The sequence below is a fragment of the Phyllobates terribilis genome, unplaced genomic scaffold (genome assembly GCF_046119375.1).
Source record: "Phyllobates terribilis strain yellow unplaced genomic scaffold, ASM4611937v1 Scaffold_9__5_contigs__length_417890890, whole genome shotgun sequence".
Classification (NCBI taxonomy): Eukaryota; Metazoa; Chordata; class Amphibia; order Anura; family Dendrobatidae; genus Phyllobates; species Phyllobates terribilis.
In genome coordinates, this window is record NW_027362769.1 from 9,115,384 (window position 1) to 9,142,993 (window position 27,610).

The window sequence follows — 27,610 nt, forward strand, 5'->3', positions numbered from 1 at the left end:
CTTTCCCTTCGCTCCACCACCACGCGCATCCTCTTCGGAAGCTGGCAGTTGACTTCAGCATGTGACAGGAGCACATGACATCACTGGCATGTGCCCATGGTCATGTACACGCCGATGTCAGCTGCTGGCCTCTAATTGGCCGGCAGCGTTTATTATCTGTGCGGTGCAATACACTCCAACTAGATGTGCGTTCGAGAACGCACATCCAGTTGAAGTTTCTGCTGGTGCTGGCGGGACCCTGACCCGCTAGGCACGGCTGCAACGGCGACCACAGTCGTTATGCCACTGTCTGCAAGGAGTTTGTATGCTCTCCTCGTGTTTGTGTGGGTTTAATCCCAAAGACATAACAAAAGGGAATTTTTATTGTGAGCCCTAATTTTGAGCCATTGCCCCCAATGGTCATGAAAATGTCTGTGAAGTGCTGTGGATATTAATGTTACTATACAAGTAAGTAAAGTAAATAAACTGTACTTCAAGCACTCCAGTAAATTTCTAAGATTTCTACTAGTGGTTAGTGTTGAGCGAATTTGTTCGTCATTTCAAATTCGTGTTCATGTACATGGTTCCGACTTGTTCGCGACAAAAAATCGACTCCGCCCATGAACATCCCGGATTTGCGACGCTGTCACACAGATGACATCTGTGTAACAGCATGGCAAATCAAGGACGTTCATGGGTGGAGCCGATTTTTCGGTGCGAACAAGTCGGAACCACGTACACGAACACGAATTTGAAATGACGAACAAATTTGCTCAACACTACTAGTGACGAGCGAGCACTAAAATGTTCGGGTACTCGTTGCTCGGGTTGAGCAAATTGGGACGCTCGAGTGCTCAGTCCGAGGAACGAGCCCAATGTAAGTCTATGGGAAACTCGAGCATTTTTCTGGCGGCCCGTCCCCCCGGCGGTCTGCAGAGGACCTAAAAATTGCCCAAATTGATGGGAACAGTGCTAAAATGACATGGGAACAGCAGGGGGAAGACCCCTGGAACCATATCTGACTCCCAGGTCACTGCTGTCAACAATGTTGTCAGAGGTATTACGCCACTTTTACAGACTCACAATAAAACATATAAAAACTAAACCAAAATGGATTTTCCTGGGAAAAAATGTTAAGGAACAGCCTTTCCAGGGTAATGACTTGTATATAAGGCAAAATAAATAACCAAAAACAAAAATGCTCCTCCACACCTTGGGCTATGTTCACACGTAGCGTTTTTGATGCAATTTTGCACTTTTGCATTGCTTTCAATGGTGAAAAATACATTCACCGGTAAATGTAATTTTAACATTTTACTACCTTATCTTGCCATGTGGTGCGTGAGACATGATCAGACACATCCTGTTTCATTTATGAATGAGGGACTCTGAAAGTCACAAAGACTATTTTATAGGGACATCAGGCGGCCCTTACAATTCTTAAAGGCCCAGCAGTCGGCTATGCTTTGTTGTTCCCATTATTAAAGAGTGTGTCTCCTATACTGTTATTGCATATGCAGTAACTGCAAGGGCTGCCAAAAATTTGGACGCACCCCAATACTCCTTTGAAGAGACATAAACGAGGGCCTCAGTAAAAAAAATGTTCCCATTATAAAGAAGTGTGTCTCCTATAGTGGTAATGCCCATGCAGTGACGGCAAGGGCTGCCAAAATTTGGGAAAAACCTCAATAACAATTTAAAGACACATAGAGCTGGGCCACAGTAATGACATGTTCCCATTAGAAAGGAGCGGGTCTGCTATCCAGTTATAGGGTATGCAGTGTGTCCGGCAGCTGCCAAAATTTAGGAAAAACCCCAAAAACAATTTAAAGACACATAGAGCTGGGCCACAGCAATGACATGTTCCCATTAGAAAGGAGCGGGTCTTCTATAGTTGTAATGCCCATGCAGTGACTGCAAGGACTGCCAAAATTTGGGAAAAACCCCAATAACAATTTAAAGACACATAGAGCTGGGCCACAGTAACGTCATGTTCCCATTAGCAAGGAGTGGTTCTCCCATACTGTTCTTGCATGTGCAGTGACTGCAAAGGCTGCCAAAAATTTGGAGGCACTCCAATACCCCTTGCAAGAGTCATAGAGGTCAGAAGGCTTCCTCAAAACAATGTTCCCATTATTAGGAAGTGGGACTCCCATATTGTTAGCCTATGCAGTGAATTCAACGGCTGCCAAAAATTTGGAGGAACTCCAATGCCCCTTGCAAGATAAGTAGATATAGTGATGTGGTAGATATGGTGGTGATATGGTGGTGGAGGATGAGGATGAGGAGAAGGAGGAGGACAAGAGCAAATAGACAAGATCAGGAAGCATATACCAATGTCTGGGCGTGAAGACATCTTCATTAATTTCTACCTCGTTTCCTGAGACACAGCTGTGAAGTTAGCCTTAAACACTATGTAGGTTGTTGGTAATCTATTGATGTGAGAGAACAACCTAAAAACTATGAGCAAATCTATCAATGATCCAAATAGATCATGGATACACTTAAAGGGGTGGTCTGAAGGCCATAGAAATTCTCATCTAAATCCCTAGCTATTTAGTGCCGTAATCTAAACTAATTTCTATTATGCTTGAATTAAAATTTCCCTACCATTCCCTAAATACACTAACTGCTATTCTATTTTTTTCCCCTACTTTGTGATGACGTTTCGTTTGAGAATCCCAGTGCATGATGGGAAACTCAAACAAAGCGTCATCAGGGAGCAGAGGCTGCAGTTACTCGCTGTCATCTGTGTGATGTGCACAATCACAGCACATGCTCTTCATTGCCGACTGAGATCAGTGGTAACGATTGTACAGCTTTTCAACTAGGTTTTTCTCTAAAATGCTGCAGTGTTTCAGAGTTAAACATGCATGTCTTAAATCATACATCCATTGTCTGATACATGGTACCCATGGATCAGGCAGAAAGTATGAGCTGTCAGGTTCACTGTAAAGCCCGCTGTGTGAATGAACCTTTGAATGAACCTTAGTGAGCATGTGAGACCACCACTTCTATAGACAGTTAATAGAACTGCTTTGGGTGGTTAAACCATTACTCCCAAGCAGCATTCTCACTGTCTTGTGGTCATATTTAACACAGAACTTTCCTTTATTCTCTATATCCAATCACTCACTCGCTCATATAACCTGCATCTTAAAAACATCTCCAGAATCTGATCTTTTTTCACCTTTGAAACTGCAATAACTCTTACTGTCTCTCTTATTCATTCTCATCTGGACTACTGCAATTCTTTGCTGACTGGTCTCCCTCTGAACAAAATTTATTTTCTCCAATACATTCTGAATGTGGCAGCCAGGGTCATATTTCAGTCCAGCTGCTAAACCAATGCCTCCACCAGTCATTGCACTGGTTACCAATTCGCTACAGAACACAGTACAACTTCTCTTTTTCACTCATAAAGCTCTCCATAGTTTTGCACCATCTTATATCTCCTCTCTCATCTCTGTCTACCACCCTACTTGTGCTGCCCATTCTGCAACTGATCTAAGACTAAGATCCTCCATAATCCAAAATTTTAAGACTTCTCTCATGCTACACCAGTTTTCTGGAATGCACTACCCCAGATAATAAGAAGAATACCCTCATATTTTTAAGTGTGCTTTGAAAACACAACTCTTTAGGCTTATCACCTCACTCCACTGATCTAACTCTTCATTGTTCCCGATTTCTAAATTTTCCTCAGAATCTGATTCCTCCTACTTATCTGTGTCCACATCCTTTATGCACCCAATAACACTTGGTAACTGTACTTATACAGATACTGCCTGATGACTGATTCATGCAGTGTTGTTTGAAAAGTCCTATTTATAATGATTACTGAACCATACAATGCAAGAACTTCATACCTACATATGAATACAAAGTATCCATTGACCACTCACAAAGGTATATAAAATCAATCATATTATATTCTTACCTATTGTGTCCTCCCCTCTATTTTCATATGGAGTGTAAGCTGATAAGCACGGCCCGCACTACTCCTGTAACTGTTGAACTATGTATTACTTTGTATTGTTTTTATTGTCTGTACATGTCACCGCTTAAGTGCCATAGAATAATAATAATAATAATAGTAATAAGTGCCACAGAATTTGTTGGCTCTATATAAATAAAGTCAGTCAGTCAGATAGACAGTATTTATCCCATAGAAAGGTTTATTGTACAAACATTTTAACCTCAAAAGTTATAAGGGGGTGACCACTTTATTTTTTTCCCACAAATATATTGGTGACATGATTTTGTGCCACTTATCAATATACAGGTATTACATGTTCTCCTCCTGCACTTATCAATATACAGGTACATCTCCTCCTGCACTTATCAAGATACAGGTATTACATGTTCTCCTCCTGCACTTATCAATATACAGGTACATCTCCTCCTGCACTTATCAAGATACAGGTATTACAGGTTCTCCTCCTGCACTTATCAATATACAGGTATTACAGGTTCTCCTCCTGCACTTATCAATATACAGGTACATCTCCTGCACTTATCAAGATACAGGTATTACAGGTTCTCCTCCTGCACTTATCAATATACAGGTATTACAGGTTCTCCGCCTGCACTTATCAACAAATATACAGGTATTACAGGTTCTCCTCCTGAACTTATCAATATACAGGTATTACAGATTCTCCTCCTGCACTTTTCAATATACAGGTATTACAGATTCTCCTCCTGCACTTAACAGATCTGCTTTTGTCCCAGCTCTCCTGTCCACAAAATGGCTGCTGATGGAGTAGCATGCAACCAATCTTGTCCATCAGTCTCCACCAATTGAGAAACAGCTTTCCTGTGTAATGTATGTTTCATCTCTCCAGTCCGGATCGATATGTCTGGTCATATGCTCCTCTGTGATTATTAGGACATGAGAGTTGTGAGGAAAGCTACACTAACAAGTGCAGGAGGAGAACCCAATAAATATATACTAGTGAGTGCCACAAAGTTATGTCTCCAACACATTTGTTAAAATAAAGTGTCCAACCCCTTTAAATTGCTGCTGTAGTGCAACTAATGAGTCAGCTGCAGAGCAGTAGCAAAGAGCACCTTGGAACAAATTAGTCCCATTTTTAAAGAAACAACCAACAGATACAAAATTAAAGATACCGCATGCTATGTGGTTAACTGAGATGGACATCAACGCACTGAATTAAAGCGCCTGGATCAAATACAGAAGGCAATCACTGGTCACAAGCTATGGACAGAACAGTAGATCAAGTCAAGGGAAGCTCAGCACTGTACCTCCAGGGCAACATATAACGAGGTCTGCAATGCAAAGTCACCGCATATTGTCGGCCTGTACACTACTAAAAAACAGAAACTAGGCTAAGCGCCTCTACTTCTGTAGGTAAAGCACAAACAGGGGGACTGGCGCTCAGGGGGAACCTGCTCTGCAGTGCATTTCGTGCAGAAGTCTGTGGGCTTGTGCTATTCCGTGCACTAAGCATTTTTATAAAAAGAAAAACAGAATATAAAAATGAAAGGCTTCAGTTTTCCCACTCTTAGATTTCCCATTCTTCTTTTGTTATGCTCGGTGAATGTGAAGTGATAAAGAGGTGCATATAAATCAGCACTTACAAAGGCACCGGGAAATACTCAACAGCTTGGTTTGTTCTCATTCTGAACTCTGATATTTCTGCTCTGTCCCATGAACAGCATTATTATCATGAATAACAGCAAATCACAAGTCTGAACAACATGACCCAATTCTCTGTTTATCAGCCACACTTATAGTTCCAGAGACCTTTACTCTAATCACACTGACATTCCCATTAATAGTGGAGAAATATTTCATTTCACACAAACCGTAGTGTCCGAGTCACAAATCCCCTTCTTCCACTGAGCTACTAGTTTACAGATCCTCAGTGGAAAATTATTTGGGCATGCTGCCATGTTATTCAGAAATCCAGATCCCTGAAACATGTGATCCCCTGATAACATCCATAGGTTAATGGGAGACAAAGACGCTGCTTGGACCTATGAAGGCAACATTTTCAGAAACTTCAAGTAACAAACACAATTAGTTCCAAAAGCCTAAAAGAAAACGAGACAAAACAGCGGCTACTTACTTACTAGACAAAAGGACAGGAATCTGAGACGGGAAGTGTTGCTGCGAGTTTAATGCTTTGCAGATGCTTGCTAGACACTGCTCCAGACTCTGAGCAGAGCATTTTATTGGTAGAGACTTCAAAAGTACATGGTAACATTAGAAATTGTATTTATTCATTTACTATGGTCGGGATATGGCCGTATTTACAAATGCATAATAGTTCATTTAGGGCAACTGTATTAACACAAAGAAAACAAACCGAAATATTTCTGTATTAAGTATGGAATAATATTTTAATACACTTGGCAAAACACAGCAGTATATTACTGATTAATACATTGTAGCATTCAATGTAACGGAGAATAGATTGCCATGACGGCAGTTTACTGCTCTATATGGCTGTCTGTCATCTCCATCTATCTAAATTTACGTCTCATTGCTTATACAGTGTAACCTTGTTTCCAGTACAATACGCATATTATAACATTAGTGCTGAGCCCCAGGGGAACACCATACTTATGTAGGTGAATGCAGCATTAGGGTATGTGCACACGTTAAGTAGTTGGTGCAGACATTTCTGCACCATTACTGCATCTCTTGGCAGGAAAAATTCAGTGTAAAATATGTGCGTTTTATTTTTACATGCATTTTTGTTGCAAAATTTTCCCCACTAATTAGTATGAGTGAAATCTGCAGCAAAATGTTGAAATAATTGACATGTTGCAGATTTAAATGTGCTCTACATTTGCAAGTCAAAAATAAGCAGCATGTGCATGACACTTCAGGATTCTCATTCAATTTGCTGTCATCAGGAAACACTTCAGGTTTTGTGACAAAATTAGGTCGAAAAAAATAATGAAAATGTGACAAAAAATGCAACACATTCGCACAGCCTTAGATGTCTGCCTGCTGTCTTGGTCCTCTGTCCCACATGGCATCTGGCCAATCCGACTTGCTGTACACTTGCCCTAGGTCCGTTTGCTTTACCTTGACTGGCGTTTACAGATTCATCTCACCAGCTCAGCCCCTAACAGCATCATTGCTTAACATTGATAAACAAAAAATATATGAAAGGGCCCTTACCAGTACAAAAAGCAGAGGAAAGGAGACAGGCAGTGTACCGATATGCTCCTGTGTCATGTTAAGAAGCATGTTTTAAAGCACCACCCCAGCGCGGTTTTTTATTTTTTTTTTATTTCAGCACTGGAGTGGTGCAACTACTGTAAGTTCCCTGCCACAAGTCTTATACTTACCAGCCATTGTCTTCAGCTCTTCCCGGGGCTGTTTCGCTCCTGCGCTGCCATTTTGTAACCTCAACTTCTGACTGACTGGAAGTCAGAGGTAACGGTCATAAGCTCTCAATATAAATCTATGAGATCCTTGTTTTGGTCTCATTCTGGCTCTCATAGACTTAAATTGAGTTGTGACTTCCAGATCACCCAGCAAACACTGAAGCGATCTGGCAGGTCACAACCTGCAGTAGACAGACGAGAGCGGCACCGAGAACAGATGAAGATGGCGGCTGGTAAGTATAAAGCTAGGGGTAGGGAACTTACATTAGAAGCACTATTTCAGAGTTACAATAAAAAAAATGCTGAAGTGGTGCGTTAATGCATTGTTCACTCTGAACTCAAGTAAAAGCATTCAAATTACACTCACTTCTGACTGCTTCTCAACTAGACTACACTACCAGGAACTACCACATCCTAAGACTGTCTCTGGTACTTGCTGTACTTATAGACCCTGATATTTAATCTTCAATCCTTCTCTATGTGCTGTGCTGTGAATCAAAGAGATCACAGAAGCTAGCCACAGAAGATAACCTCATCAAACCATCTCAAAGTCAATTCATATTAAGATATACAGGTGCTTCTCACAAAATTAGAATATCATCATAAAGTTAATTTATTTCAGTTCTTCAATACAAATAGTGAAACTCATATATTATATAGAGTAATTACAAACAGAGTGATCTATTTCAAGTGTTTATTTCTGTTAATGTTGATGATTATCGCTTACAGCCAGTGAAAACACAAAAGTCATTATCTCAGTAAATTAGAATAAATGACAAAAAACACGTGCAAAGGCTTCCTAAGCAATTAAAAAAGGTCCCTTAGTCTGTTTCAGTAGGCTCCACAATCATGGGGAAGACTGCTGACTTTAAAGATGTCAAGGAGGCAGTCATTGACATACTCCACAAGGAGGGTAAGCAATAAAAGGTCATTGCCAAAGAAGCTGGCTGTTCACAGAGTGCTGTATCCAAGCATATTAATGGAAAGTTGAGTGGAAGGAAAAAGTGTGGCAGAAAAAGGTGAAAAGCAACCGGGATAACCGCAGCCTTGAAAGGATTGTTAAGAAAAGGCCATTCAAAAATTTGGGGGAGATTCACAAGGAGTGGACAGCTGCTGGAGTCATTGCTTTAAGAGCCACCACTCACCACACATATCCAGGACATGGGCTACAAGTGTCGTATTCCTTGTGTCAAGCCACTCATGACCAATAGACAATACCAGAAGAGTCTTACCTGGGCCAAGGAGAAAAAAACTTGTACTCTTGCTCAGTGGTCTAAGGTGTTGTTTTCAGATGAAAGTAAATTTTGCATTTCATTTGGAAATCAAGGTCCCAGAGTCTGGAGGAAGAGTGGAGAGGCACACAATCCAAGCTGCTTGAGGTCTAGTGTGAAGTTTCCATAATCAGTCATGGTTTTCGGAGCCATGTCATCTGCTGGTGTAGGTCCACTGTGTTTTATCAAGACCAAAGTCAGCGCAGCCGTCTACCAGGAAATTTTAGAGCACTTCATGCTTCCCTCTGCCGACAAGCTTTTTGGAGATGGAAATTTCATTCTCCAGCAGGACTTGGCACCTGTCCACACTGCCAAAAGTACCAATACCTGGTTTAAAAACAACAGTATCACTGTGCTTGATTGGCCAGCAAACTCGCCTGACCTTAATCCCATAGAAAATCTATGGGGTATTGTCAAGAGGAAGATGAGAGACACCAGACCCAACAATGCAGATGAGCTGAAGGCTGCTATCAAAGCCACCTGGGCTTCCATAACACCTCAGGAATGCCACAGTCTTATCACCTCCATGCCATGCCTCATTGATGCAGTAATTGATGCAAAAGGAACCCCGACCAAGTATTGAGTGCATTTACTGAACATACATTTCCTTACGCCAACATTTCGGATTTTAAAATAATTTTTCAAACTGGTGTTATAAAGTATTCTAATTTACTGAGATAATTTTTGTGTTTTCATTGGCTGTAAGCCATAATCATCAACAATAAGAGAAATAAACACTTGAAATAGATCACTCTGTAATGACTCTATATAATATAAGAGTTTCACTTTTTGTATTGAAGAACTAAATTAAATTAACTTTTTGATGATATTCTAATTTTGTGAGAAGCACCTGTAGAGTTTGTAGAGGGGAAAACTGGTGGAAATGCAGAATGCAAGTCATATTTATGGGCAGAAATAGTGTTATTTCTCCTGTACAGTCATGACAGCATATTCTGAAAAGTTTTTTGAAAGCACAGTTACCCTTATCAGGTTGTCCTTTTTGTTTACTTCTTCTTGCACATTTACATTTTTTAATTTCATTTTTTTCTGTTATGTTGATGTACTTTGAGTGCTTTCTCCATACACAGCGGGTGCTGGGCCGTATTATGGATTTGTGACCCACCTGCAATTATTGGAGGTAGCTTAAAGCCCTTTGATGCTTAATGCTATTAGTGACCGAGTTATTTAAGTAGTGAGACAGATGGGTGAGGCCCTTTGTCACTCCATCTGCATAGTCATGGGGTACTGAAGGGTTGTCATGGCATCAATGTCTGCCATTTTTGTACTGGGAAGACTTCAAACGAGAGCACTAACAAGACAATACACTGCAAGAGTGAAGTCTTGCAGTTTGTTGTACAAGTGATCATGCAATCCTTTAGGAGGACTCGTTTTTAAAAACACCACAAAAAATGTATACAGTATATAAAAGTTTAAAGACCCTTTTCCCATTTGTAAATTAAAAATACTGGGAATTGTCCAAACTAAAACTGTTAACAAATATTAAGTTATCTATCACATATGGTAAATGCTGTTGAAAACGAAATTATGCCAGAACTGCTATTTCCTGGTCACTTAACCTTAAAAAAAAGAAGCAGCGAAAGGCATATTTATTCCAAAATTAAAAAAAAATAAATAAAAATTACAGCACTCCCTGCAATAAAACAACTATATTAGTTTGGCAGTTCCATAATTGTACTGGTACGCAAAGTTAACTTAATAAATTTTTATCGCAAAGTGAATGCTGAATTTTTGTCATTCCACCCAACATCTAGTTGTACAATTGTCAGTACATTGTATGGTAAACTAAGTGGTGCCATTTAGTGATGGGCGAGCGTTTGCGGCACTGCTCGGTACTCGATCGAGCATCCTGGTGCTCAAGACGCTCAATACTTGATCGAGTATCTGGGTACTCGGGTGCCATGCTCGATTCCCTGCCCTGCATGTTTCACTGCTGATTTTCAGCCACTAATCATGCGGGGAATGCCTGCCAATCACGGTAATACCGTATCAATGTTGGCTACTGACATTACTGTGAGTGACTGGCCGCATTACGTCATTGGGTCTATATAAGACCCGGTGACACAATGCTCACCACACTGTAGCCGGAAACAGAGTAGGGAGAGTCGCTACAGAAGGGAAAGTGATCATTTTAGGCCTTGCTGAAAAAAACTAAAACCAACAGTCCTTATCAGGGCTCAATCTATTGTATTCAATACCACTGCGATCTGTACTTTTGAGTGTAGGGAAACTTGGTGGAAAAGGGATAGTGCATTATAGGCGTTGCTGAAGAAACAAAAAAATCCTTATCAGAGCTCCATCTATTGTATACAATACCTCTGTGATCAGTACTATTGAGTGTGAGGAAAGCTGGTGGAGAAGGGATATTGCATTACAAGCGCTGCTAAAGAAAAGAAAATCTTTATCAGGGCTTCATATATTCTACTCTAGTCCCTATTAATACTGCTGTTAGCTGCATACCTAATTAAAAATGTGCAAGGCCGTAAAGGACTGGGAACTGGATGTGCTGCTGATGCACGCAGAGGCCATGGGAAAGGTGAAACTGTGCCTGCTGTGGGAGAACAACAAACATGCTCATCTATGAGACCCACAACACTTGAAGCTAGAATACTGCAAACAGGTGGTTGGTTGGATTGCAGATCATACTTTCAGTTTGTTTCACAGCACCACCATGTCTTCCACATGATCCAATCTCAGTAGGCAAGAGTCTTGTACACATAATCCTCATCTGATCCTCCTTCCTACCACCATGGCGAGTCCCAGGAGACAAGTGATCCAACACTTGGACACTATAACGAGCTCTTTATCTTTCCATTCATGGCTTCTTCTGGCCTCTTACTATGCAAGTTCAAAGAGGGACATGAGGAGATTGTGTGCGGTGATGTCCAAATATCTGAGCAGACATGGTCAGAAGACGACGGTGGGGAACTGCAATTACTGTCTCAAGAGGATGATGATAAAACACAGTTCCCAACAAGTTATGTTACGTCAACAAGTCAGGAGGAGGACCAGAGTGAGGAAGTGGAAGATGAGGTGGTTGATGATGAAGTCACTGACCCAACCTAGCAAGGTGGCATGCAGAGCAAGCACAGCAGTGCAGAGGGGGAGGGATCCGCAGCACCGCAACAGTCAGGAAGAGGTAGTGTTGTGGCCAAAGGGAGAAAATGGTCAACGGTTCCACAGAGCACCCAGATATGCCCAGATACTATGCCAAAGGTTGTGTACACCAGTCTGGTGCTTTTTTATGGAAAATGCAAAAGACAAGAAAATAGTCATTTGCAAACTGTGCCATGCCAAGCTCATCAGAGGCCAGACCACTTTCAGCATGACCACCATGAGCATGCTAAGGAACATGTGATTCAAGCACCCGACTAAGTGGGCCGAACGTCTGAGTCCACAATCAGTGCCTGCGGGTGAAATCACTGCCTCTTCCTCAGTGCTACATGCTTGCCAATTCCCTGTCCATGATGCAGGCGCAGATGCTACTTGCCCTGCACCTGTCGCTGCACATTTGCAAGCAGTATCAGCAACCAAATCCACTGTGTTGTCCCAGCGCAGCATTCAGCAGTCTCTACCCCAGGCCTTGGAACGCAAGTGTAAATACCAAGTCACCCACAGGCTCAAACACTAAACAATCACATTTCCAAACTGCTTGCCTTGGAAATGTTGCCCTTTAGGCTTGTGGACACTAAGGCTTTTCACAATCTCATGGTGGCAGCTGTCTCTTGGTACTCGGTCTCCAGCCACTAACTATTTTGCACGAAAATCCTTACACCAGCACGTACCCCATAACATTACTCGTGATAGTTTTTTCAGGCACTTCTATTTGGTCCATCAGGATGAAAGTGAATCTATGAACATATCTAGCTGGACATAGGAGGCGAAGGTGAAAACTTCCCTATGATTAAATCACTCTATTCCCTGATGAATCCCAAAGAAGGAAGAAATGTGTCGGGAAGAGATTTCTTTGACAAAAAGTGGGACCCCTTACATGGTCTGTGAGTGGAATGCTAGATATGCACATGGATTTGTGTCACCCTGGCCTGGATGCCACAAATGTATAATAATGCTGTGTCTGAGAGCAAGGGGGAGGTCCTGTGGTCAGGGACCATTAGCATGCAGCACCTCCTGTCCCAGGCCAGTAGGGGGAGCAAGCTGCCCCTATAAAAGCTGGAACTGGGGGCAGGGTTAGAGAGTTTTAGACGACCTGTCTCTGGAGTGAGAGGTGTCCCAGAGAAGGGAGAGCCAGTTCAGCTGAGGCTGAGGAGGACGAGTGGCAGTAGAGGAGCCATGAGCCAGGGACGGAAGGCGAGGGGAGCCTGTCCTGGCAGAGAGAGAAACTGAACTACCGGTGCTTTGGTGTCCGAGGCTGTTAGGATTCCAAGTCCTACAGCAAATAACCAGTCCACAGGGGATTGTATGTCCCTTGGCCTAAGAAGCCCGGAGGTTCCGCCACAGCAGAAGGGACCAGCAAAGCTGCACCAGGCCAAGAATAGAAAGGAACCCAAGTTGCAAGCCATACGGGTGAGAAGACACGCCGAGCTCAGGAACGTGGGCTGTTACACCACCAGGAGGGAAATAGCCAGAAGGAGCGCAGAGAATACGGTAGGCCTTCACCCTCAACCTGACCAGGGCCAGCTTCCCACTTGTTCTCAGACATCCAGGCCCCCTCCTAGCCGGGACTGTTTTTGGGTCAACTCATCTGTTCTAATAAAGACCCTGAACTGTTTAAGAGGCCTCCGTCTCCTGGCTATTGCAATCAGAATCATCCCCTCCATCATCCATCTACAGTCATGGCCAAAAGTTTTGAGAATGACACCAAAATTATATTTTCACATGATCTGCTGGCCTCTGGTTTTCATTAGTGTTTGTCTGATGTTTACATCACATACAGAAATATAATTGCAATCATATTATGAGTACCAATAGGTTATATTGACAGTTAGAAATTAGTTAATGCAGCAAGTCAATATTTGCAGTGTTGCCCCTTCTTCTTCAAGACCTCTGTAATTCTCCCTGGCATGCTCTCAATCAACTTTTGGACCAAATCCTGACTGATAGCAGTCCATTCTTGCATAATCAATGCTTGCATTTTGCCAGAATTTGTTGGTTTTTGTTTGTCCACCTGTCTCTTGATGATTGACCACAAGTTCTCAATGGGATTAAGATCTGGGGAGTTTCCAGGCCATGGACCCAAAATCTCTATGTTTTTGTTCCATGAGCCATTTAGTTATCACCTTTGCTTTATGGCAAGGTGCTCCATCATGCTGGAAAAGGCATTGTTGGGCGCCAAACTGCTCTTGGACGGTTGGGAGAAGTTGCTCTTGGAGGACATTCTGGTACCATTCTTTATTCATGGCTGTGTTTTTAGGCAAGACTATGAGTGAGCCGATTCCCTTGGCTGAGAAGCAACCCCACACATGAATGGTTTCAGGATGCTTTACAGTTGGCATGAGACAAGACTGGTGGTAGCGCTCACCTCTTCTTCACCGAATAAGCTGTTTTTGCAGATGTCCCAAACAATCGAAAAGGGGATTCATCAGAGAAAATGACTTTGCCCCAGTCCTCAGCAGTCCACTCCCTGTACCTTATGCAGAATATCATTCGGTCCCTGATGTTTTTTCTGGAGAGAAGTGGCTTCTTTGCTGCCCTCCTTGAAACCAGCCCTTGCTCAAAGAGTCTCCGCCTCACAGTGCGTGCAGAAGCACTCACACCAGCCTGCTGCCATTCCTGAGCAAGCTCGGCACTGCTGGTAGTCCGATCCCGCAGCTGAAACAGTTTTAAGATACGGTCCTGGCGCTTGCTGGTCTTTCTTGGGCGCCCTGGAGCCTTTTTGACAACAATGGAAGCTCTCTCCTTGAAGTTCTTGATGATGAGATAGATTGTTGACTGATGTGCAATCTTTGTAGCTGCGATCCTCTTCCCTGTTAGGCCATTTTTGTGCAGTGCAATGATGGCTGCATGTGTTTCTTTAGAGATAACCATGGTTAACTGAAGAGAAGCAATGATACCAAGAACCAGCCTCCTTTTAAAGTGTCCAGTGATGTCATTCTTACTTAATCATGACTGATTGATCGCCAGCCCTGTCCTCATCAACACCCACACCTGTGTTAATGGATCAATCACTAAAACGATGTTAGCTGCTCCTTTTAAGGCAGGACTGCAATGATGTTGAAATGTGTTTTGGGGGTTAAAGTTCATTTTCTGGGCAAATATTGACTTTGCAAGTACAGTAATTGCTGTTAAGCTGATCACTCTTTGACATTCAGGAGTATATGCGAATTGCCATTACAAAAAATGAAGCAGTAAACTTTGGAAAAATTACTATTTGTCTCATTCTCAATACTTTTGGCCATGACTGTATATACTGCCTTGGGGCCACACTCCTCCCGTGGGGAGTTATACTACTTAGTGCTGCACACCTACATCTGCCCCAGTGGTCTGCACTGCAGCGGCGGTTAACCCTGACCGCAATCCACGGGTGGCGTAGTCGGACATTTAAAACCCTAAAAATAGACTGCCACAACGTTTGGTCTGACCACCCTGAGCCACGGACCAGGTTGCCACTACTACCCCCATTATTGCCCTGTTGCCCGGCTCCGAGTGCCCCACGGCCCAGGGGGCGAGTCAGATTCGCTTTCATCCTGTTGGCTCAAGTAGAAGTGTGGTACCTGATGCCTGAAAAAACTGCCAGCCTTGAGTGAGAGAATTCCTTTTTATAATATATCCAGACTGATGGTAAAGCTGGCTTACCTATTATGTGGGACATTTTGGCTGTTGAAATTAAAATCTATCTCACTGTCACGGGTGTGTCAGAAATGAAAGACAGTCGCTCTGCAGTGGGTTGCAGGAGATCTCTACGTTTGGCATTGCAGGCATCTTCTTAGAGACTGTCTCTAGGACCCAGCGGCTACCTTTAACTGGCTAATTAATACCCTGGCCTGGGTGTATAAATACCTGCTGTGTTCCAGAGGGAGGTGCCGGCGATATTCATTACTCCTTGTGAAGGCTTGAGCAAGAGCAGTACTTATTCCTCTCTGGTGTTGAGGACGTGTTCGCAGTTGTCTGGAGTCGTCTAAAGCTAAGCAATTCCCCTTTGTATATCCCCCCTTGTTGTCTTTAGTGTCAGTGGGGATCGACTAGTGCTCATCTCCTCCCTTCCCTAACCTTAGCCAAATGTCAGGGAAAGACAGGGAGAGGAATGCGTGCGGCGATTGGTGAAGAGCCTATATAGGGACGTTAGGGTAGGCAGGGTGATATTTTATCAGCCAGGAGGTTTCCACTCCCCCCCTATCCCTAGAGTCTGGGCTTCCTTTCCCTCTTCCCTTTATGTTGCAGTAAGTCTTTCCTGCACCTTGCGTGATATTATCGCCGGCCAAGCATATTTTGAAAAGGAAAAAAAAAGCTGACACTTTGTTTTTTTTCCCCTTTATGTGGTTCTCTGTGTGTTTTTGGTTGTGGACCTTTTTTTTTTCCTTTCTCCCTTGGTATGGGATCAGTTGCAGAGCTCACGGAGCAGCTGCGCAGGCTGTCTCTGGAGGTGAATGACCTCAGCTGTGAGGTTCAGCAGCAGCATTAGCGGCTACAGGTCGCCAATGTGGGGGTCTCTGCAGGTAGGCCTGTCCAGCATGAACCCAAGGTTGCCCTCCCAGACAGATTTTCAGGACGTAAGATAAGTTTTTTTGCATTCAAGGAGGCCTGCAAACTGTATTTTAAACTTCGTCCTTACTCATCCGGAAATAAGGAGCAACGGGTTGGAATTGTGATCTCTCTACTGCAGGGAGATCCTCAGTCATGGGCGTTTTCTTTACCGCAGGACTCGGTTTGTCTCCAGTCTGTGGAGGGTTTTTTCGGGGCTCTGGCCCTCATCTATGATGACCCTGACCGAGTCGCCTTGGCTGAGTCTAAGCTACGTCGCCTTCAGCACGGGAATCGGTCAGTGGAGACGTATTGTTCGGAATTCCATAAATGTGCAACAGATTCCAAATGGAATGACAGCCCTTAGAAGTCATTTTTGTGAGGTGCTTGCTGAAAGGTTGAAAGATGCCTTGGCAGTATATGAAACCCCTCAGTCCTTGGAGGCTGCCATGTCATTGGCCATACGTCTTGATAGATGCCTTCGAGATAGATGGGTGAGACCATCTTCTCCGGGGTAATCTTGTCGGGGTTGTGTACCTCTGTCGGGGGAGCGGTCTGGAGGTGATCCAGAACTGGGGGAGGTGGAGGAACCCATGCAGGTAGGGGGTATCTCTGCATCATACATCTCCTGGGTGATTCGCAAGAAAAAAAGCGTATGTTTTTTCATGGGAAAAAGGGACATTTTTTTGGGACCTGTCCTTTAATTCCTAAACAAAAGGAGACTCGATTAACTCTTGGTAGTCTGGAGTTGGATAAACAAGGGGTGCATTTGTTGCCAACCTGCAGTTACCGCTTTGTCCTGACAGCAGAGGTGGTGCTAGAGAGCAAAACCGAGAAAGTTTATGTGTTTGTTGACAGTGAAGCCGGAGTCAGCATGGTTGATGCAGAGTTTGTGAAAACTCATGGTCTTGCTTGCTGTACTTTAGATAAACCTATTTCCATCTTCGCCATCGACTCGGCACCACTTGCACAGAAAGCATTTACTCAGATTGTACATAAAGTAAAACTGAGGGTGGGGTCAGTTCATTGTGAAATAATCCCTTGCTATGTCCTGGACAATCTTCCCACACCGATTGTTTTGGGTATTATTTGACTTGTTAAACATAATCCGTTGGTGGATTGGCAAGCCGGGGAGATTATTGAATGGGGAGATTATTGTCATGAGAACTGGTTAGATATTTCCCTTGCTACTGTCTCTATGGAAATATTACCCGCTTTTCTGTCTGGTTTTGAGGATGTTTTTTCTGAGAGGGGGTGTCAAGATTTGCCTCCTCATCGTGCTTATGACTGTTCTATTAACCTGACCCCAGAGCTAAACTACCGAAGTCCAGACTGTATAATTTTTCTGGCCCTGAGAGACAAGCCATGAAGGATTTCATTGCGGAAAGTCTGAAGAAGGAACATATCAAACCCTCATCTTCGCCCATGGGGGCAGGGTTCTTCTTTGTGAAGAAAAAAGATGGCGGTCTATGTCCCTGTTTAGATTTCTGGGAATTAAATCAAATTACCATACATGATCCATACCCTCTTCCTCTGATTCCTGGTTTGTTCAGCCAGGTTGTAGGAGCGAAGATATTCTCCAAGTTGGCTTTAATGGGAGCCTACAATCTGGTTAGAATCAGAGAAGGGGACGAATGGAAAACAGCGTTTAATACCCCGGAAGGACATTTCGAGAGTCTGGTTATGCCTTTTGGTTTGACCAATGCACATGCGGTATTCCAGCATTTCATAAATTATATTTTCCATTATTTGGTGGGGAGGTTTGTGGTGGTCTATTTTGATGATATTTTAGTTTACTCACCTGATTTTGTGACACATAAGGGGCATGTTAAGCATGTGCTCCAGATATTAAGGGATAACAAACTTTATGCCAAACTGGAAAATTGTGTTTTCGCTGTTCAGGAGGTGCAGTTTTTGGGGTACTTGTTGTCATCTTCGGGTTTTCGGATGGATCCAGAGAAGAGCCATGCAGTCCTTGATTGGGAACATCCCGGGAAACTGAAGGCTCTACAATGCTTTCTGGGCTTTACTAATTTTTACTGCAAATTCATCCAAAATTAGTCTAATTGTGAGACCCCTTACTGACATGACTAAGAAGGGGTCTGATTTTTCCAAATGGTCGGATGCCTCCCTCCAGGTTTATTCTTCCTTAAAGAATCATTTTGCCACTGCACCTATACTCAGTCAACCCTATGTTTCCCAACCCTTTATTGTGGAGGTTGATGCGTCGGATGTCGGGGTTGGGGCTGTGTTGTCTCTGGGTCCGTCCCCTGGCAAATGGCATCCATACGCCTTCTTTTCTAAAAAATTGTCTTCGGCTGAGAGAAATTATAACGTGGGTAATAGGGAACTTTTGGCAATCAAGTTGGCGTTCAAAGAATGGTGACATTGATTGGAGGGGGCTGTCCATCCTATTACTGTTATTACTGACCATAAGAACCTGTCATATCTCCAGTCAGCTAAACGTCTCAACCCTAGGCAAGCCAGATGGTCCCTGTTTTTTACTAGGTTCAATTTTGCTGTCACTTTTCGTCCAGGGGTAAAAAATGTCAAGGCTGATGCTTTGTCCTAGAGCTTCCCTGGTGGTGGTAACCATGAGAACCCTGCCCCGATATTACAGAGAGGAGTAGTCATTTCGGCACTGTATCCTGAACGGGAGGGTGAGGTGTTGGAGGCTCAGGGGGACGCCTCTGCCTTCGGCCCTTCACCGAAGTTATTTGTACCATCTAATCTGCGCCGCAAAGTAATTAAGGAACATCATAACTCTGTGCTTGCTGGTCATCCAGGTGGTATGACAACCGTGGAACTCCTCTCTCGTCGTTTTTGGTGGCCAGGGTAGCATCGGGATGTGATTGAACACGTAGCTGCTTGTAGTATTTGCACCCTTTCTAAGGTTTCGCATACCCGTCCGTCTGGTACTCTTCTTCCGCTACCTATCCCAAGTAGGCCATGAATACATTTGTCCATGGATGTTATTAATGACCTACCGGTTTATGCAGGCAAAAAGGTGGTTTTGGTGGTAGTAGATAGGTTCAGTAAAATGGTTCACTTTGTTGCATTGCCTGCGCTTCCAATTGCCAAGACACTTGCTCAGGTGTTCATAAATGAGATTGTGAATCTTTACGGGGTTCCCTCCGATGTGGTGTCAGATCGGGGGACCCAGTTTTTTTCCAAGTTTTGGAATGAATTCTGTTCTCGACTGGGGGTGGAGCTGTCCTTTTCCTCTGTCTTACACCCTCAATTGAATGGACAGACCGAGCGTGACAATCAGAATTTGGAGACCTACCTCAGGTGTTTCGTCTCCGAAAATTAGGAGGATTAGGCATCCTACTTACGGCTGGGAGAATTTGCCATTAATAATCATCGTCAAGAATCCAATGGCAGGTCACCGTTCTTCGGTGCGTACAGTTATCACCCACAGTTTGGTACCTTTAGTGGGGGAGGAGATTCAGGAGTTCCTGAGGAGGAACAGTTTGCTTTGTTGCTCTCCTCGGTATGGCAGGGTATTCTGAGTAATTTAAAGATCAGGGGAGACAGGTATAAATGTATGGCTGACAGAAAACGCTTGCCTGGTCCGGACCTGAATGTGAATGACTGTGTGGTTGTCTACCAGGAATATAAGATTGAAAGTTCCTTATTGGAAGCTGGGACCTAGGTTATTGGTCCCTATAAAATAACCACTGTCAGTAACCGAGCAGCGTTTCGTCATGAACTTCCTCAGGCCCATAAGCTCCACAACGTGTTCCCTAGGTCCTTACTCAAGAAGTATGTGGAACCTCTTGAACCCTCGCCTTTACCACCGCCCCCAGTAATGGTTGATGGTAATCTGGAATTCCAGATTTCGAGGATTGTAGATTCTCATCTTCAATGTCGTTCTCTATAATACTTCGTGCACTGGAAAGGCTGTGGTCCAGAGGAGAGGATGTGGGTTTCAGCATCAGAGGTGAACGCTCCCAGGTTGTTTCATTCATTCCACACCTCTTATCCTTAGAAACCCACTCCTGAGTGTCCGGAGGCCACTCGTAGAGGGGGGGGTACTGTCATGAGTGTGTCAGAAGTGACAGGCAGTCTCCCTGCAGTGGGTTGCAGGAGATCTCTACATTTGGCATTGCAGACATCTTCTTAGAGGATGTCTCTAGGACCGAGCGGCTACCTTCCTCTGGCTAATTAATACCCTGGCCTGGGTGTAAAAATTCCTGCTGTGTTCCAGAGGGAGGTGCCGGCGATATTCATTACTCCTTATGAAGGCTTGAGCAAGAGCAGTACTTCTTCCTCTTTGGTGTTGAAGATGTGTGCGCAGTTGTCTGGAGTCGTCTAAAGCTAAGCAATTCCCCTTTGTTTGTCCCCTCTTATTGTCTTTAGTGTCAGTGGGGATCGACTAATGCTCATCTCCTCCCTTCCCTAGCCAAATGCCATGGAAATACAGGGCGAGTGACGCGTGCGGCGATTGGTGAAGAGCCAATATAGGGACGTTAGGGGAGACAGGGTGATATTCTATCAGCCAAGAGGCCTCCACTCCCCCCTTTCCGTTAAGTCTGGGCTTCCTTTCCCTCTTCTCTTTGTGTTGCACTAAGTCTTTCCCACACCTTGCATGACACTCACCCTTTGTGTTTTGCTGTCAGAGATGCTTTTGAGTTTACTGCTGTATTTACAGCATATCACCGCAGAGTAACATCCATATTGACTTACTCTTGTACCCGTAGTGAGGTTTATATGTTTGCGTGTCTTGTTTTCATACCATATCTAGTGGTGTTTTAACCAATGAATTAAAGGTTATGTTTTAAGGAAGTTTCCCACATCTTGCTATACCTATAAAATGGTGCAATACCAGAAGGAGAAAATTGAAGAATTGGTTAAAAAATTTCCCAAGGAGTAGAGAGGAGAGAGAAGCACACATCAGGTGCAACAGAGGCAGGGGAACACTATCAGAGGTTTGGGACAGTTTCATTAGACCTTCCCAGTTCCCAGGCCGTGATTTGTGTGGTACTCTGACAAGGAGGTAAGTACCAGTGTCCTTCCTGATTCCTGTTTGCTGCACATGTCCAAGCTGGACATATGGGTTGAACTGTCCCTCTACGCCTTGGAGGTGCTGGCCTGCCCTAGCGTTTTGTCAGAGCGGGTTTACAGTGGGGCATAATAACTGATAGCAGCATCCGCTTGTCAACTGAAAATGCTGACAAGCTGACTCTTATCAAAATGAACAAGGCCTGGATTGGCCCAGACTTCACAACCCCACCAGATGACAGCAGCAGAACATAAAGTCAACTAAAATGTTCCTTTTTTTCTGGTGTATTCCCATGCACCCCTTCGTACCCAAACAAGTCTACACAGTTCTTGTTTTCGAATTTTTAGTGTTATCCTCCTCCATATCTACAGGGTCATGATGCAACCCTCGCTCCTAATTTTTCAAGGATGTGAACTGTATGATGCCCTACTGTATACATTTTAGAGGCCTACCTCTAAAATTCTGTCACATATATACAGTACAGACCAAAAGTTTGGACACACCTTCTCATTTAAAGATTTTTCTGTATTTTCATGACTTTGAAAATTGTACATTCACACTGAAGGCATCAAAACTATGAATTAACACATGTGGAATTATATACTTAACAAAAAAGTGTGAAACAACTGAAAATATGTCTTATATTCTAGGTTCTTCAAAGTAGCCACCTTTTGCTTTGATGACTGCTTTGCACACTCTTGGCATTCTCTTGATGAGCTTCAACAGGTAGTCACCGGAAATGGTCTTCCAACAATCTTGAAGGAGTTCCCAGAGATGCTTAGCACTTGTTGGCACTTTTGTCTTCACTTTGCGGTCCAGCTCACCCCAAACCATCTCGATTGGGTTCAGGTATGGTGACTCTCCTGACCCTCTGCTCTTCTCTAGTTACAGTGAATGCGGCTTTTTCCATCCCATTTATGTTTTGTTTCTTCAATTTTTAATATAACAATGGTGGTAAGATCTTTACTATCCACATAGTCTTCACTAGCCACGTCAACTGCTTTAGTTTCATTCAAGTCAAGTTCTTGCTTTGTCCCATCTTGTTGTATTTCTCATTGTCAAATGTCGGTATCATCTGATGGAAATTAGTGTTCATTCTGGTTAGTCAGAGATACATCCAGGCATCTTCCACATGCTGCTCCCATTTGTTCTTTCTTCCATCCATTTCAGTGATGTTACTGCCCCCCAGAACTCCTGAAAAATAGGCCATGAAGCAATTATTTCTTTCCTTATTGGCATTGATCATGCCCTGATAATAATGCATTTGTTTTGCTATGCGGGTTGATATGGTTGCATCACAAACAGTAATGCAATTATTTATATTTTTCCCCAAAATAAATGTTTTTCTTTTTTTTTTTTTACTTTGGACATTTTTATTTTTCTGAGCACTATAACTTTTTCGAAATGTATTTTCAGTCTTTCTATGGGACTTGGGCTTACAGTTGTTTTATCACTTTTATAATACTCTACAAAACCTAACAGGAATACATTCATGGCAGACCTGGAAGTCTGTTAGACCCCCCGATTATGATGGCAACCTATTACAACCACCCTATTATTGCATTATGGACATGATGATGGGATGACAGAGGGAACACCCACTATACATTGGTCTACCACTTTGATTCCACAATCGTTATTTACCATGGCTTATAAAGATTGGGAGGATAGTTATATTTCAGCCTGTGGTAATGGATGTCAGTCACGCCCTGCAACACCCCCCCCCCCGCCACCGCCACCGGATCATATTAGCACAAGTGGCACTTGAACCCTTTATTTTAGCATAAATAAAAAGAAAATAAAGCACTTCATAAATTCAATGTGTTATCATAAATTTTTTAGCATCTACTATTTTGCAACGATAACATTTTTTAGAGTTAGCAATAAATTATAACTCTAAGTAAGAATAAGGCCATTACACTATGTGGAGATTAATGCCTGTACTAAAATCTTGTCTATGCCTTCGTTTTCGCATTTACTTTTCAGCTGCAGAAAGATTTTTTTTAACATCATGTCAGTACTTTACATGCATCTTACGCTAAGTCAACTTGCATTGGTAAGGTGCCATTCAATTCGGTTTTTTACTAATAGTTATTACTCATGTTATTTTCTCTAGTGTGGAGCATTTTTTGCATAAAGTTTAGCATACAGTACTTTCTTTGAGAATATTAAAAAACAACTCAACATTGAAAACATAATTGCCACAGGATTAAGTTAGTGGGGTCCATGAGTTCAACCCAACTTCTATGTGAGCTTCATAGAATGCTTTAACTTAACCCTGTGGAAGTGCAGCCATTTCTGAAGTTTATCACTTAATTTCCTTTTCTTTTCTTCCAAGAGCCATAACACTTTTATTTTTATCTTCAACCTTTAGCCATATCAGAGTTTGTTTTTGCAGGATGACTTGTAGTTTTGAATGAAACTATTTATTTTATCCTAAAATATACTGAAAATGGAGGGAAAGAAATCTAAGTGAGGCAAAATTGAATAAAAAACTAAAATAGGTATTCTGTAATAGTTTATTATATAAATGAAACCCGTCATGTCTTAGCTACTATGTAAACTGCCCCTATAGCGTTGTTAGTGATGCAATGTGCATCACTAACACACTTTTTTCATTAAAATTGGTGCAAATAAAATAATTATATAGCATTTTATATACTTATAATCATACCTGCTCGTTCAGTCATAGGGTTGTAATTCTCACATTCAGTCATGGGTAGCGCCGCATCAGTCAGGGCTGGCGCCACCCATGTATTTGAATTTTGCTCCCGGTGAGCGCTGAAGTTATGGATGCTTGCACAGTATGATACGGCCAGGCAGTAAAGCTTTGCAGCTCTGGGAGCCACCACGCATGCGCAGTGAGGCTGTGTAGTTACCAGCTTCACTGCGCATGCGCTATAACGAGCTGCTCCCCGCTCTTGCGCAGTGAAGTTCCCAGCTTCACGGTGTGCGGCCGTAGCCGCTCGTCATAGCGAATGCGCAGTGGGGATTTATTCTAAATTGAAGACATACTGAACCAGCATGGCTACCACAGCATCTTGCAGCGGCATGCTATTCCATCCGGTTTGCGTTTAGTTGTACCATCATTTATTTTTCAACAGGACAATGACCCCAAACACACCTCCAGGCTGTGTAAGGGCTATTTGACCAAGTAGGAGAGTGATGGGGTGCTACGCCAGATGACCTGGCCTCCACAGTCATCAGACCTGAACCCAATCGAGATGGTTTGGGGTGAGCTGGACCGCAGAGTGAAGGCAAAAGGGCCAACAAGTGCTAAGCATCTCAGGGAACTCCTTCAAGATTGTTGGAAGACCATTTCCGGTGACTACCTCTTGAAGCTCATCAAGAGAATGCCAAGAGTGTGCAAAGCAGTCATCAAAGCAAAAGGTGGCTCCTTTGAAGAACCTAGAATATAAGACATATTTTCAGTTGTTTCACGCTTTTTTTGTTAAGTATATAATTCCACATGTGTTAATTCATAGTTTTGGTGCCTTCAGTGTGAATGTACAATTTTCAAAGTCATGAAAATACAGAAAAATCTTTAAATGAGAATGTGTGTCCAAACTTTTGGTCTGTACTGTACATTGGGCATCCCCATAATTATATTGAACTGCAAAATAGAGGTAACATGTTAACCCCTTAGTGACAAAGCCAATTTTAACCTTAATGACCAAGCCCCATTTTTAAAATCTGACCAGTGTCACTTTATGTGGTAATAACTCCAGAATGCTTCCACATATTGTGGTGAATCTGTGATTGTTTTTTTCATGACATATTGCACTTTATGCTAGTGGTAAATTTTAGTCGATAAGTTTTTCGTTTTTGTGAAAATATCTGAAATGTGATGAAAATGTATAAAAATTTGCAATTTTCAAGCTTTCAATGCTTATATCCTTAAACCGGATATTCATACCAAACAAAAAGGGGAATAGGAGAAAATGGACCCTGAAATGTATTACGCAACTTGTCCCAAATATGGCAATACCTGATATGTAGTCAAACACCACATGGCAGGGCTCAGAAGAGAAGAAACACTATTTGTTATGTGGAGAGTAAATTTGCTGGAATAGATTGAGGACACCATATCTCATTTGCAGGGGCCCTGAGATGCAAAAACAGCAGTAACCCCCACAAGTGACCCCATTTTGGAAACTGAACCTCTCGATGAATTCATCTAGGGGTGTGTTGAACATTTTGGTGCTTCACATAACTTTATAACATTTGAGTGTTATAATGAAAAATCATGTTATTTTAGCCCCAAGTTTGTAATTTTCACAAAGGGTAACAGAATAAAATGTTATGTAATTTCTCCAGAATGTGGTAATATCCCATATGTTGGTCAAAAACTGCAGTTTGGACTCATAGCAGGGTCCAAAATGGAGAGAAAGGTAATTTATTTTAGGAAAGTAAATTTGGGAGCAACAGATTCTAGACACCATATCACATTTGCTGAGTCGTTGAGGTGCCAGAACAGCAGAAATCCCAAAAAAGTGACCCAGTTTTGGAAACTAGATCCCTTAAGGAATTAATTTAGGAGTGATTTAAGCATTTTTAACCCATACATCCTTCATATAACCTTTTAAAATTGGGATGTGGAAATAATTTTTTTTTTTTGCTAAAATGTTGTTTTAGCCCCATGTTTGTAATTTTCGCAAGGAATAACAGGAGAAAATGGACCCCATAATTTGTTATACAATTTTTCCCGAATGCAATGATACGCAATATATGGTCAAAAACTGCTGTTTGGGCACATGGATGGGCTCGGAAAGGAAAGAGAAAGAGCACTATTTGATTTTTGGAACGTAAATTTGGCTGGAATAGATTGTGAATGCCATATGGCATTTGCAGACTTCCTGACATGTAAAAACAGCAGAAATCCCCCACATATGAGCCCATTTAGGAGAATAGACCCCTCAAGAAATTGTGTATTGAGCATTTACTGTATAACTCACAGGTGATTTCTGAAACTTTACAACATTTAGATGTGAAAACAAAAAAATAAATGTTTTAACTAAAATACTGTTTTAGCACCAAATTTATAATTTCCATAATAGGAAAAAATTTACCACATAATTTGTTATTCAATTTCGTATGTGGTCAAAAAAATGTTTGGGTACATGGCAAAACTTGGAAAGCAAAAAGTGCTATTTAATTTTTGGAATGTAAATTTGGACATTGTGTTGTATTTGCAAAGCCCCAGAGTTGCCAAAAAATAAAAAAACATAAGTGACCCCATATTGCAAATGTCACTTCTTAAAGGGAACCTGTCATGTCTTATCTACTATGTAAACTGCCCCCATTGTGTTGTTAGTGATGTACATCACTAACACACTTTTTTCATTAAAATTGGTGCTTATATCATGATTATAAGGCATTTTATTAGCTTATATAATATCTGCTCGTCATGTCATGTCATGGCTGGCGCCCCCCAAAATATTTGAATTTTGCTCCCGGCGAGCGCTTTTAATATGGGGCACTTGCACAGTATGACATGGCCAGCCAGAAGCTTGCAGTGCTGGAAGCCGTGCAAGCGCTGTGACAAGCGGCTCCCTGTGCGTGCGCAGTGAGGCTGTGTAGTTTCCCAGCTTTACTGCGCATGCAGTAAATATGAGAATCACACCCCTATAACTGTATGAGCAAGTATGATATAAGTTTATAAAATGCTTTATAATCATGATATAAGCACCAATTTTAATGAAAAAAGCGTGTCAGTGATGCAAATTGCATCACTAACAACGCAATGGGGGCAGTTTACATAGTAGACAGGACATGACAGGTTCCCGTTAAGGAATTCATCTTCCGGTGTAGTCAGCATTTTGAACCCACAGGCAACACAAATAATTTTATAACATTGGGAGGTGGAAATATAACATTTCAGTGGTAAATTTTTTTTTTTTATTAGCTGCATATTTTTCAGTTACACAAGGGTTAATAGGTGAAACTCAACCTTAAATTTTTTGCAAAATTTCTCCTGAATACATTGATGCCCTATATATTTGTTATCAGAAACTACTGTTAGGCCCAGGGCTGAGCAGGAAGAAGCGCTATTTGGATTTTGGAACACAGATTTTGCTGAAAAGTTTGCAGGCGACATTTGCAAAGCCCCAAAGGTTCCAGGACACCACAAAAAAAACGAAAGTTATCCCATTTTAGAAATTGCATTTCTTAATGAATTCATCTACAGCTGCAGTGCTATTTTGGGCTCTCAGGTGTTCTTATAGCCATGCCAAGTTTGTTTGTTTTTTGAGAATTGCAAATCTGCCAGTTTAGTGCCCATACATTGTGCCCACCTTGTGCTTCTGGAGAAACGCACCCTGTAAATTGCTAA

At 42.4% G+C, this 27,610-nt stretch overlaps 1 protein-coding gene across 20 annotated transcripts in view; it reads right to left on the reverse strand.

Annotated features, from left to right (window-relative positions):
* GULP1 (GULP PTB domain containing engulfment adaptor 1) overlaps positions 1 to 27,610 on the reverse strand; it is a 1,414,565-nt gene that overhangs the window by 706,073 nt on the left and 680,882 nt on the right. Inside the window, exons 1-2 of one of the 20 annotated variants that reach the window (XM_073646302.1) lie at positions 24,404 to 24,529; positions 22,247 to 22,473 (exon numbers count right to left, since the gene is read on the reverse strand). The exons of 16 other annotated variants lie outside the window; for them this stretch is intronic. The gene's annotated coding sequence lies outside the window, so the exon portion shown is untranslated. Of the gene's footprint in view, positions 1 to 6,074; positions 6,153 to 22,246; positions 22,474 to 24,403; positions 24,530 to 27,610 lie in introns of those variants that run through there. 3 more of the 20 variants (XM_073646301.1, XM_073646317.1, XM_073646316.1) reach the window with 3 other exon arrangements.